This window comes from Schistocerca serialis, chromosome 10 (genome assembly GCF_023864345.2).
Source record: "Schistocerca serialis cubense isolate TAMUIC-IGC-003099 chromosome 10, iqSchSeri2.2, whole genome shotgun sequence".
Taxonomy (NCBI): Eukaryota; Metazoa; Arthropoda; class Insecta; order Orthoptera; family Acrididae; genus Schistocerca; species Schistocerca serialis.
The window spans coordinates 101,214,035-101,226,696 of record NC_064647.1 but is presented as its reverse complement, the minus strand read 5'-3'; positions in this window follow the sequence as shown (position 1 = coordinate 101,226,696).

Below are 12,662 nucleotides of genomic sequence, written 5' to 3'. Positions count from 1 at the left end.
GTTCAGTGTGCATAACAGCACAAGTGTCGAAGTAAATAGTTGCGACACTTAGTAAGTAAGGCAAGCCCATCTACGACGACAAGGTCGTACCAAATCGAAAGGGAAGACCCGGTTTTTAAATGTTGCGAACCAAGAACCGCATTGAAAGGAAACAGACATCGGTTCTTAATTGTCCCAGAGCCAAAAACGGCATAAAAATGAAAATAACATTATATTTATCGTGAGACGAGTGTGCGATTTGCAAGGGGGGCGGGGGGGGGGGGGGGGATGGTGGGGATTTCCTCCCTTGTGCATCAGGCCATCCCCTCCTCTGGTTTTAGTTTATGCATTCCAACCTGGTCTGTTTATTTCCCGTGCATTGGAGTAAAACTTACATATAATTTAAATTTGTTGAGCCGAACACTGAAAGTTTTTAATACAGTTTTGCTATTAATTCTATTAATATGTTTGCTTATTAATTTTGAAAAACTGCTACGTAGTAGTTAAGCATTTCAAAACATTTAGAACTAAATCATCATTCTCATGTTGTCATTGTTGCTTTCGTCTAAGGTGCGTCATCCGTTTACTTGCGAGCTTGCGAGGGAAGTAGTGTGGCAGTCATACCGCAGCAGTCGTACCGTAGAGTTGGGTGAGCTGGGGGCTGAAAGTCCCACCCCGGGCCCTGGCACAGGGTGGTGACCGGCCCGGTACCTGTGCGAACATTTACCGTTAGGCCACCTTTTGGCAATGGTATGGCGCGAACTAACGCACCTGGGACGAAAGCACAAAGTAGTGCTAACTGCGAAGTGAGCAACGGTACCTACCAGACGGGATCGGACGGTCTGACTCCGCTAGCCGCGAACCACGTGGGTGGAGCTTAACACAGGCTCCCCAGCGTCGCGTACTCCAAATTAACTGGTGCCGTTCGTTCGTTGCCTCGCGTCCGCCAAACACACGGCGGTCATCGCACGTTCCCGCTTCAGTAGCTTCATTAGTGAGTTGGGTGCGTCCGGGCCTGTAAGAACTACGGAATTTCAGGATGTCATTCAAACAAAGCAAATTTTCTGATTTCCGTAAGAGCAGTGCATTACCTGATACGTGTAAAAACTCTGACAGTCAGGATACTAACAGTGGTGCTAAAAGAGTTAAAATAGACAGTGAATGTAAAAAAGAAAACGGTAATGATGGTGCTAATACAGGGGAAGTGACTGAATCTCCGGTGACTGAAAACTGTGACACGTCTCAAGGTAGGAATGGCTGACATCGAAATAAGTGTCCAAGGAATAGAAAAGCAACTGGAATCACTCAATAGAGGAAAGTCCACTGGACCTGACGGGATACCAATTCGATTCTACACAGAGTACGCGAAAGAAATTGCCCCCCTTCTAACAGCCGTGTACCGCAAGTCTCTAGAGGAACGGAAGGTTCCAAATGATTGGAAAAGAGCACAGATAGTCCCAGTCTTCAAGAAGGGTCATCGAGCAGATGCGCAAAACTATAGACCTATATCTCTGACGTCGATCTGTTGTAGAATTTTAGAACATGTTTTTTGCTCGAGTATCATGTCGTTTTTGGAAACCCAGAATCTACTATGTAGGAATCAACATGGATTCCGGAAACAGCGATCGTGTGAGACCCAACTCGCTTTATTTGTTCATGAGACCCAGAAAATATTAGATACAGGCTCCCAGGTAGATGCTATTTTTCTTGACTTCCGGAAGGCGTTCGATACAGTTCCGCACTGTCGCCTGATAAACAAAGTAAGAGCCTACGGAATATCAGACCAGCTGTGTGGCTGGATTGAAGAGTTTTTAGCAAACAGAACACAGCATGTTGTTATCAATGGAGAGACGTCTACAGACGTTAAAGTAACCTCTGGCGTGCCACAGGGGAGTGTTATGGGGCCATTGCTTTTCACAATATATATAAATGACCTAGTAGATAGTGTCGGAAGTTCCATGCGGCTTTTCGCGGATGATGCTGTAGTATACAGAGAAGTTGCAGCATTAGAAAATTGTAGTGAAATGCAGGAAGATCTGCAGCGGATAGGCACTTGGTGCAGGGAGTGGCAACTGACCCTTAACATAGACAAATGTAATGTATTGCGAATACATAGAAAGAAGGACCCTTTATTGTATGATTATATGATAGCGGAACAAACACTGGTAGCAGTTACTTCTGTAAAATATCTGGGAGTATGCGTGCGGAACGATTTGAAGTGGAATGATCATATAAAATTAATTGTTGGTAAGGCGGGTACCAGGTTGAGATTCATTGGGAGAGTGCTTAGAAAATGTAGTCCATCAATAAAAGAGGTGGCTTACAAAACACTCGTTCGACCTATACTTGAGTATTGCTCATCAGTGTGGGATCCGTACCAGATCGGTCTGACGGAGGAGATAGAGAAGATCCAAAGAAGAGCGGCACGTTTCGTCACAGGGTTATTTGGTAACCGTGATAGCGTTACGGAGATGTTTAATAAACTCAAGTGGCAGAGTCTGCAAGAGAGGCGCTCTGCATCGCGGTGTAGCTTGCTCGCCAGGTTTCGAGAGGGTGCGTTTCTGGATGAGGTATCGAATATATTGCTTCCCCCTACTTATACCTCCCGAGGAGATCACGAATGTAAAATTAGAGAGATTGGAGCGCGCACGGAGGCTTTCAGACAGTCGTTCTTCCCGCGAACCATACGCGACTGGAACAGGAAAGGGAGGTAATGACAGTGGCACGTAAAGTGCCCTCCGCCACACACCGTTGGGTGGCTTGCGGAGTATAAATGTAGATGTAGATGTAGAATGTGAGTGACAGTTCTCTTGAGATTATAGTAGGAAATTATGTCGCCTTATCACGTTTTCAAAACTGGCAAAAGACTAAGTCGTGGCTGTCCGTAAATGACAAAAACTTCGTAATATGCACAAGTGAACTTAAGGTGGAAAGCAGTGAACGTGAGCGTATCGATAACGCGTTTTTAGCTGGTGTTCCTGCTAATAACGCTAAAAAACTAAATTATAAAATCTGGGATCATGCAAGGTGCGAATCACACATGAAGTGCGTAGAAATCATAAGTATAAAAGAAAAGAAAAGTTTAGAAAAATGCGTGAGTGAAAGTGAAAAGTTGTGGGGAAAGCAGCATCAAGAAAAAGCAATCGCAACTGCTTCGTTGTTCAGATCTGCATATGTAACAGCTAAACAGAAATTATCATTCAAATCGTATCCTGCACTAATCGAACTACAAAAGCTTAATGGTTTATCAGTCGGTAATATGCTTCATTCTGACCATGCATGCCGAAATATTATTATGTTGGTAGGGAAGAAATGAAAAAGAATCTTGGTCACTTCCTTGTAGAATCGGGTACAAACTTCAGCATGATGATAGACGAAAGTACAACGGTTTCCAATAAAACTTGTTTGGTAATATATTTACGTTTGTCCTTTGAGGCAGTTGCTTGCAATTATTTTTTTGACATTGTTGAATTAGAATGTGGGACAGGAGAATGCATTTTCAGCACACTGTTAGCAGCTCTTGAAAAGTATGGCATTACAAATGATATACTGAAAAAAACCACCTTGTAGGTATCGCAACAGATGGTACCTTAACCATGCTTACACCTTACAAAGGCGTAGCCGCTCTATTGCGTAGTCATTTACATAAGGATTTAACTGTCGTTCATTGTATGAACCACAGAATTAGCTGTCCACGAATGATGTAGCAGATGTATACCATATATAGGTTTTTTTTTTAGATTCCTTATATTCTGTGTTTTCTCGAAGTCCCAAAAATCAGAGACTACTACAAAGTGTTCCACAAGAATTATCCTCGCAGCTATTAAAACTAGGCCGTATTTGTCGCGTACGTTGGGTTGCTTCCTCATTTAATGCTGTTCCAGCTCTTCTTGAAAGTCACAGTTCTCTTGTCTGTCTTTTTGGAAAACTGAGACATTATGGTTCCTGATCAATTCAGGAGAGATCTAAATTTGTAAGTTTACTAAAACATCTCACAAAGTGGTTGCTTGTAATGGAATTAGTTATGCTTTATGAGGTCCTAGAAGTTCTGCAAGTATTATCATTCTTTATGCAGAACAGAAATTCTTCAGTCCTTAAAGCAAAACAGGAAATTGTCGTGGCTATAAGAACTCTTGAAACACTGAAAACCAATGACTCGCCACGAATTAGGATGATAGTACAAGATTTCGAGGAAAAGCGCACATTCAAAGGGGTATTAATTAAAGAACCATCATGTGATGAATATAGCAGATTTCAGACATTTCGGAAGAAATTTTTTCAATCTTTGGTAGACAACATAAAAAATCGCTTTGAGGACCTCGTTTCTTTTCGGGTGTAGCCCTATTAAATTCAGATACATGGCCTTCAGATGATTATGAATGTGTGTTTTATGGTGACATGTCAACTTCTCCCTTGTGTAACAAGGTGGATTTTAAATTACATGAAAGCACGTGTGCGTCACTAGTTAAAGATTTTCGAATCTATAAAGAAAATCCTCAACACATGCCAAATTCTGTGAAGGAACTTGTGAAAGCAGTCGAAGCTATACCTATATCTACGGCTGAATGTGAAAGCGGGTATAGTGCCATGATTTTAACACTGACTGATCAGAGAAATCACTTACAAGTTCCGACATTTTCAAATCTACTTTTCATTTCAATAAATGGACCTCCACTGCATTGCTTCGAAGCAGAAAAATTTGCAGCAAGTCTCAGCACCATAGAGCTCTTGACAAACCAACAGACAAACCCTCGAATCTTCAGGAGCAGTCCCATTCATCCCGTCTCTTCAACTAAACTCTGTAACTTGAAATGACAATTATATACTGTAGTAATAGCTGAACCGGCCACGCTTTGCTGTGGCTTTGTCATAACACGATGATTTAGCAAATTAAAATTCACTTATAATTTTAGAGTGTTAAAATTAAGCACAAAACAACACAAATTTTTAATTTTACATTTTATTCATCTCATATTTTACTATAGTTTGTGTATCGTATATTACGTGAATCATTTACAAAGTTGTTAATTAACAACATATGAAGATTTATTAATTTTATAAATGCGGTAAATAAACTCGGCATTGCTCGGATGTCTCTACCTACCCCTTATGTCGATCTCCTTCTTTTCCCACTCTCCATCTTCTCCTGCCCTTCTCTCTGTCCATCTGCTTCTCTCCTCTATCACCTCCTACCCCCTATGTCACTCTCCCCTTCACTAAGGTCAATTTCTCTCCCCCTCTAAGTCAATCTCCTCCTGCCCTCTCTTTCTGTCCCTGTGACATCGAACATTTACATACTGAAAGCAGTAATTTGCGTCTACAATTGCCGTAAGGACAATGCTGAATGTTTCTTTGTAGTTGATGTATTCACTTCCAGTATTCGGAGGACACATAATTTGCACAACTTCCATCAGGGAAAACATTGTGGTGTGACACATCCACTGCAAATATCAGACCTTATATTCCTCAACCTTTTCGTTATCAAATATTTCTTCATTTTCATGGTTTAGCTCATCCTGGCATAAAGACAACAGTGAAATTGTTGAGTAGCAGAGCCATTTGGTCAAACATCAAAAGTGATGTGCGACAGTGGACTAAATCCTGTGTCAGTTGTCGGAATACCAAGGTCACTCACCACACTAAACCACCGCTAGAGAGGTTTGAAGAACCTGATGAACGTTTCAGTGTTGTACACATTGACCTCATCGGACCTATTCCTCCTTCCAATGGCATGACTTAATTGTTTAACTTGTATTGACTGTTTCACATCTTGGATGGAAGTGATACCACTTGAAGATATTTCAGCTGAAAAAGTGGCAACAGCCTTCTACCAGCACTGGATTGCAAGATTTGGGGTACCATCACAGGTAATCACTGACCAAGGGACACAGTTTGGATCGCAGTTGTTTAATAATTTGAGCATAGTATGTGGAATGAAAATTCAGCACACAACGCCATATCATCCTCAATGCAATGGTAAAATTGAGCGACTACATAGCAATCTGAAGTCTGCCATCAAGGCCCATAACAGTTCTAATTGGACAGAAATTCTGCCTACTATTCTATTGGGGTTGCGCACTGCAGTGCGAGAGACATCGAACCATTTCATTGCACAGGTGGTATATCGAAAAACTATAAGACTTCAGGGTGAATTTTTTGAAGAGCCCATTACAAAGATTGACCTTTATTCATTTGCATCTAATTTGCAAAAGCAAATGCTTCATCTGAAACCTAGTAGGCCTACACAAAGCAAATCAAGATCAGTATTTGTTCCAAAAGATCTGCAAACCTGTTCCCGTCTTCCTGAGATGTGACAGGGTTAGAAAACCATTAGAACCTACATGTGATGGTCCCCTTCATGTCATTTCAAGACATGAAAAATATTTCACTATGAAAAGGAAGTGCAAACACATCAATGTGTCAGTGGACAGACTTCAACCAGCTTATCTCCTGCAAGAAAAGTGGGAATTAGAGAAGGAACTTCCAAATTTTTCTAAGGACACTGAACCACAACATCCCACAGAGGAACCATCTCCAAATATCAGAGTATCGAAATCAGGACGGATTATAAGGTTCCCACCTCGATTCTTAGAGCAGTGTCTCTGTGGGGAATTAATCAAATATCATATCAGACATTGTAAAAATGTTTTTGTAATTATTTTGTGTCATATCTTTTGTCATTCCAATGTGTTTTTTTATTGTTTTATGTTAATGTTGAGCTGACTTTTTTTAAAGAAAATTCCTTGATCACCATGAATTAATTAGTAACTGTTACTGGTGTGGGAGTAGTGTAAAGGCAACAGTGATGAAATTGTAAATGGAATTTTTATATTTTATAAAGTTGTCAAGACCGTTAATAGCTATAGTTCATTACTATACATGATGTAATGTCTTTAAAATTTTATTTTATTTTGTTTATTGTTTGGTAGCAAAGATGTGATGATTCTGGGATAGCTGCTAAGCAAAAGTCAGTGAAGAAGTCTTAAGCAGGCCAAGTGGTGTGTGTTCTTGGTGATTTAAAATTAGACTAAATATCGTCAAGCACGTGAGGCAATACTGACCTTACGACTTATCTTAGAAGAAAGATTAAGGAAAGGCAAACCTACGTTTCTAGCATTTGTAGACTTAGAGAAAGCTTTTGACAATGTTGACTGGAATACTCTCTTTCAAATTCTAAAGGTGGCAGGGGTAAAATACAGGGAGCGAAAGGCTATTTACAATTTGTACAAAAACCAGATGGCAGTTATAAGAGTCGAGGGACATGAAAGGGAAGCAGTGGTTGAGAAGGGAGTAAGACAGGGTTGTAGCCTCTCCCCGATGTTATTCAATCTGTATATTGAGCAAGCAGTAAAGGAAACAAAAGAAAAATTCGGAGTAGGTTTTAAAATTCATGGAGAAGAAATAAAAACTTTGAGGTTTGCCGATGACATTGTAATTCTGTCAGAGACAGCAAAGGACTTGGAAGAGCAGTTGAATGGAATGGACAGTGTCTTGAAAGGAGGATATAAGATGAACATCAACAAAAGCAAAACAAGGATAATGAAATGTAGTCTAATTAAATCGGGTGATGCTGAGGGAATTAGATTAGGAAATGAGGCACTTAAAGTAGTAAAGGAGTTTTGCTATTTGGGGAGCAAAATAACTGATGACGGTCGAAGAAGAGAGGATATAAAATGTAGGCTGGCAATGGCAAGGAAAGCGTTTCTCAAGAAGAGAAATTTGTTAACATCCAGTATTGATTTAAGTGTTAGGAAGTCATTTCTGAAAGTATTTGCATGGAGTGTAGCAATGTATGGAAGTGAAACATGGACGATAAATAGTTTGGACAAGAAGAGAATAGAAGCTTTCGAAATGTGGTGCTACAGAAGAATGCTGAAGATTAGATGGGTAGATCACATAACTAATGAGGAAGTATTGAATAGGATTGGGGAGAAGAGAAGTTTGTGGCGCAATTTGACCAGAAGAAGGGATCGGTTGGTAGGACATGTTCTGAGGCATCAAGGGATCACCAATTTAGTATTGGAGGGCAGCGTGGAGGGTAAAAATCGTAGAGGGAGACCAAGAGATGAATACACTAAGCAGATTCAGAAGGATGTAGGTTGCAGTAGGTACTGGGAGATGAAAAAGCTTGCACAGGATAGAGTAGCATGGAGAGCTGCATCAAACCAGTCTCAGGACTGAAGATCACAACAACAACATCGTCAAGCAACATCTTTTGGGAAGTGCCACAAATTTTACGTTTCAGCACTTCCTAACTGTCGTGAATACAGCAATAAGAGACAATGATTTATTAAAACTGGTAAAAATGTCTTCCTCACGTAAGAGGCACCTTACACGCTCAGCCACCTCACTCGACCAGAGCGTCAGACTTTACCGGGTCTGCGCGGGCGCATCAAGGAGAGTGAGAGTGTCCTCAGGACTAGAGAGCTGGAATGAGAGAGAGAGAGAGAGGCGGGCCCAGCGGAAGCAGCAGTCGGCCGCATGTGGGTCACTGCCAGGGCTCGACACGAGGCGCTGCTCTCTTCTCGTGGGAAGCGGCTTTCAGTCCCGCCGACCGATAGCGAGGGCGCGAGGGGGGGGGGGGGGCGTGGCCCCATCAGGATGCCGCACCTCGCCGCCACTTTCTTAGGCCCCCTATTGACACTTCCCTGGTCCTCTCTGGAGCAAAGTCGGCTGATCACAACCTTGCGCCACCATCTCTCCTTCCTTTGCCAGCCAAGTGCTGACGTAGCAGATTCCTCCCGTTACCAGTAGTCGAGACACGCCCATAGAACTTGACGACCTGAAAAAAGCGTTTGACAATGTGGTGTCACCGCCAGACACCACACTTGCTAGGTGGTAGCTTAAATCGGCCGCGGTCCATTTAGTACATGTCGGACCCGCGTGTCGCCACTGTGTGATCGCAGACCTAGCGCCACAACAAGGCAGGTCGCGAGATACGGAATAGCACTCGCCCCAGTTGTACGACGACTTTGCTAGCGACTACACTGACGAAGCCTTTCTCTCATTTGCCGACAGATAGTTAGAATAGCCTTCAGCTAAGTCCATGGCTACGACCTAGCAAGGCGCCATTAGCCTTACATAGTTTGATAGTTCTCGTATGAAATGTCTCATCAAGAACGATGTATACAACAAGGACGATTAAAAGTTAAGTATTAAAACAGCTACGTACTTTTCTTGTTACCACTTATTACGTATCTTGTTTCACACCTCTATCTAGCCTAAGTGAGATTACGCGTGCCTTTCGGCTACTTCAGTGTGGCGTAGCTGTCTTGTTACGCCACAACAGACAATGTATAATGGTGCAAGATGTTCCAATTCTTGAGAAAAATAGGGATAAGCTATTGGGAAAGGTGGGTAATATACTGACACACACAGTGGTTACGGCTACTATAAGCCACACCACAAGTTGGGAAACGGTGCCAAATTTCTAGTATTTTGCTGTCGAGTTGAGATTTTCACAAACGTTTTATTCGTATCTTACACAAACTAGCAGTACGGCAATAAACAGCCTTTTAAACACGCCGCTAACGGCAATCAAGTAATTTATAGCAATACAACAATTTAAAAAAAATTAAAAAAACACAGAAGCTAGCAGTACGGCAATAAACTACCTTTTAAAACACGCTGCTAACGCCAATCCAAGTAATTTACAGCAATACAACAATTTAAAAAATAATTGAAGAACATTAGTAAACAGGCTACTAAAGTAAATACAGAACTTAGTTAATAAAGTACGGTGAAGCTACCAACACCGCCATTAAAAAAATTGAACAGGTCTGAGCAAACACACGATTAATGGTAATAAAAGGAATTTACAAACTTGGAGGAATTTAAAAAGATTTTAAACAAAAGTGTCCTGGAATATCATTAGAACATAACAGATATGACGGACCCATGTAACGCGGCCACAAATCACCCACTCAGGGATGCTCAGGCTAGACAGAACACTGACCAATTTAAATACGCCCGTGAACACAATTGCCACTCTCAGGCTGGTCACTGCACCGACTTTTAGCCAGCGAAAACTTGTTATAAGATGGCTTAACTCGCTGACAGAATTAGAGATAACCTCATGCAAGGAAACATTACACCACATAGACCTGAATGAGAGACCACATGACCAACCAACAAGAAGCATGAATTTACTCATAACCCACGACAGAATAGCGAAACAATTAAACTCCTAAAACTACACCTCCCATCGGACAGTAACGAGAGGAGGAGGAAAGATCACTGTCTTCAATTACACCGGTGCCACGAACATGAAACCCGGTCGCCGGAGGCCACAAGGCAGAAGAGATGCGGGTTACACAAAAATATTATTAATGTTTAAACCTTCCACGAACTTAACTTGCAATTATGCTCGAACAGGCAGTACACGACCTCCGATGACAAGGATCCACACATCCGACCGCGCACGCGTCGCCAGCATACCCAACACGCCACGGTCACGCGACAACACGCTCTGTCACCGGAGTTCACGTCTTCTCCGCAACGTTGACGGGTAGTGACCGCTCCTTCGTGTTAGGTGTCTCCTTTTAAACTCCAATGTTGAAACGGAGGATTTAAAGAAGCTTGTTAACGTCCCACCAAGGTGAAATGAACAGCAACTACTCGTGGGGCGATTCTGCATACAACCAACCCGCGGGGAGCTCTTCCGTCAACTCGACCCGCTCGTTACACACAGCCGACATACTTCACGTGGCGACTCGGTACAACCGACCACGCCTTCTTCGCGCTGGAGAGCCACACTGCCCTCCCGTGTCCACCACACTCTCTGAGCGCAACCCCCTTACTTCCGCGCCACCACACGAGGTTACAACAGGTCAAAGATCTCACTTCCTCCATAGCAGTTTCCCTGAAGCAAAACGCAGATACCGATAACAGAGGGAAAATACAACGAAGCAGCCACTTAATGACAGACAACATATCAAACAAACATGTCAGGGGAAGAAAAGGAAAACCAATGCAATCTAATCAGAAGGTGTAGCACGAGTCGATACACGGCTCATATACGACATGTACAGTAACCAAGAGGGAATAAATAATTGTGGAAGACCAAGCACGAAGTAAACAGTTTTTGATCTTGCTGAGCAACAGTCGTACAATAATTTTTAAATGAACCGCCATTTTATATTATTGTTGTTACTAAATAAACGACTATACAGCCAAACGGCAGTGTGTTCATTCAGGTACGAAGCGCTGGTATTAAAATGGGTGTAAACCAGGGATGTAGTTTCGTCCCTACTGTTCAGTCTGTAGATCCAAGAAGCCATGACGAGAACAAAATAAAGGTTCAAGAATGGAATTAAATTCCCAGGTGAAAGTTCAAACATGGCTGACGCTTGCAGCAACCGTATACACAAATTTGAAAAATATGTAAAAATCAGCCAACCGGTTGCACAGGTGTTCTATATACCTTGACCAGGTTTCGTCACCTCTAAGGGCCACCCTTAGAGGTGACGAAACCCCGTCAAGGTATATAGAAAACCTGTGCAACCGGTTGGCTGATTTTTATATATTTTTCAAACCTAGGTGAAAGGATATCAGTGATACGATTCGCTGGTGACACTGCTATTCTCAGCGAAAGTGAAGAATTGCAGGTTCTGCTGAATGGAGTGAACAGTCTAACGAGTACAAAATAACGACTGAGGACGAATCGAAAAAAGACGAAAGTAATGAGAACTAAACATCAGGATTGGTGTTCACGAAGTAGATAATTTTAAGGAATTCTTGTAGGTACAGACAAAAATAACCCATGACGGTCGTAGCAGCGAGGACATCAATGGCAAAAAGGGCGTTCTCGGCCAAGACAAAAAAACTAGTATCAAACATAGACTGAGCAAGAAATTTCTGAGAACGTACGTTTGGAGCGCAGCGTTGCAGGGTAGTGGAAGATCGACTATGGGAAAACCAGTAAAGAAGAGAATCGGAGCATTTGAGACGTGGTGCTACAGACAAATGTTGAAAATTAGTTGGACTGATAAGGTAAGGAATGAAGATGTTCTCTGCAGAATAGGTGAGGAAAGGAACGGATGAAAAACTCTGAGTAGAAGATGGTACAGGTTTGCAGGACATTTGTTAAGACATCAGAGAAAACCTTGCACGATACTAGAGGGAGTTGTAGAGGGTAAAAATTGTAGAGGAATAAAGAGAATGGAGTACATACAGCAAATAATAGCAGACGTGCGTTTCAAGTACTACTCCGAGGTGAAGAGGTTGGCACAGGAGAGGCGGAGAGGAATTCGTGATTCGCATCAAACCAGTCAGAAGCTAAAAACGAAAAAGTACTCGACGCTGTTACCTCCTAGTTGTACTGTATCCTGTAGGGTTATTTTGCAGATTTTTTATCAATGTTTAGGAATTGTATGTTATTACAAATGTAAGGATGTAGAGGCTTATCTCAGTAGGGGTAAGACAGATACTGCCTACAGGAAAATTAAACAGACCTTCGGAGAAAAGAGAACCACTTGTATGAATATCAAGAGATCAGATGGAAACCCAGTTCTAAGCAAAGAAGGGAAAGCAGAAAGGTGGAACGATTACATAGAGGGTCTATACAAGGGCGATGTACTTGAGGACAGTATTATCGAAATGGAAGAGGATGTAGATGAAGATGAAATGGGAAATAGGATACCGCATGAAGAGTTTTATAGAGCACTGAAAGACATAAGTCGAAA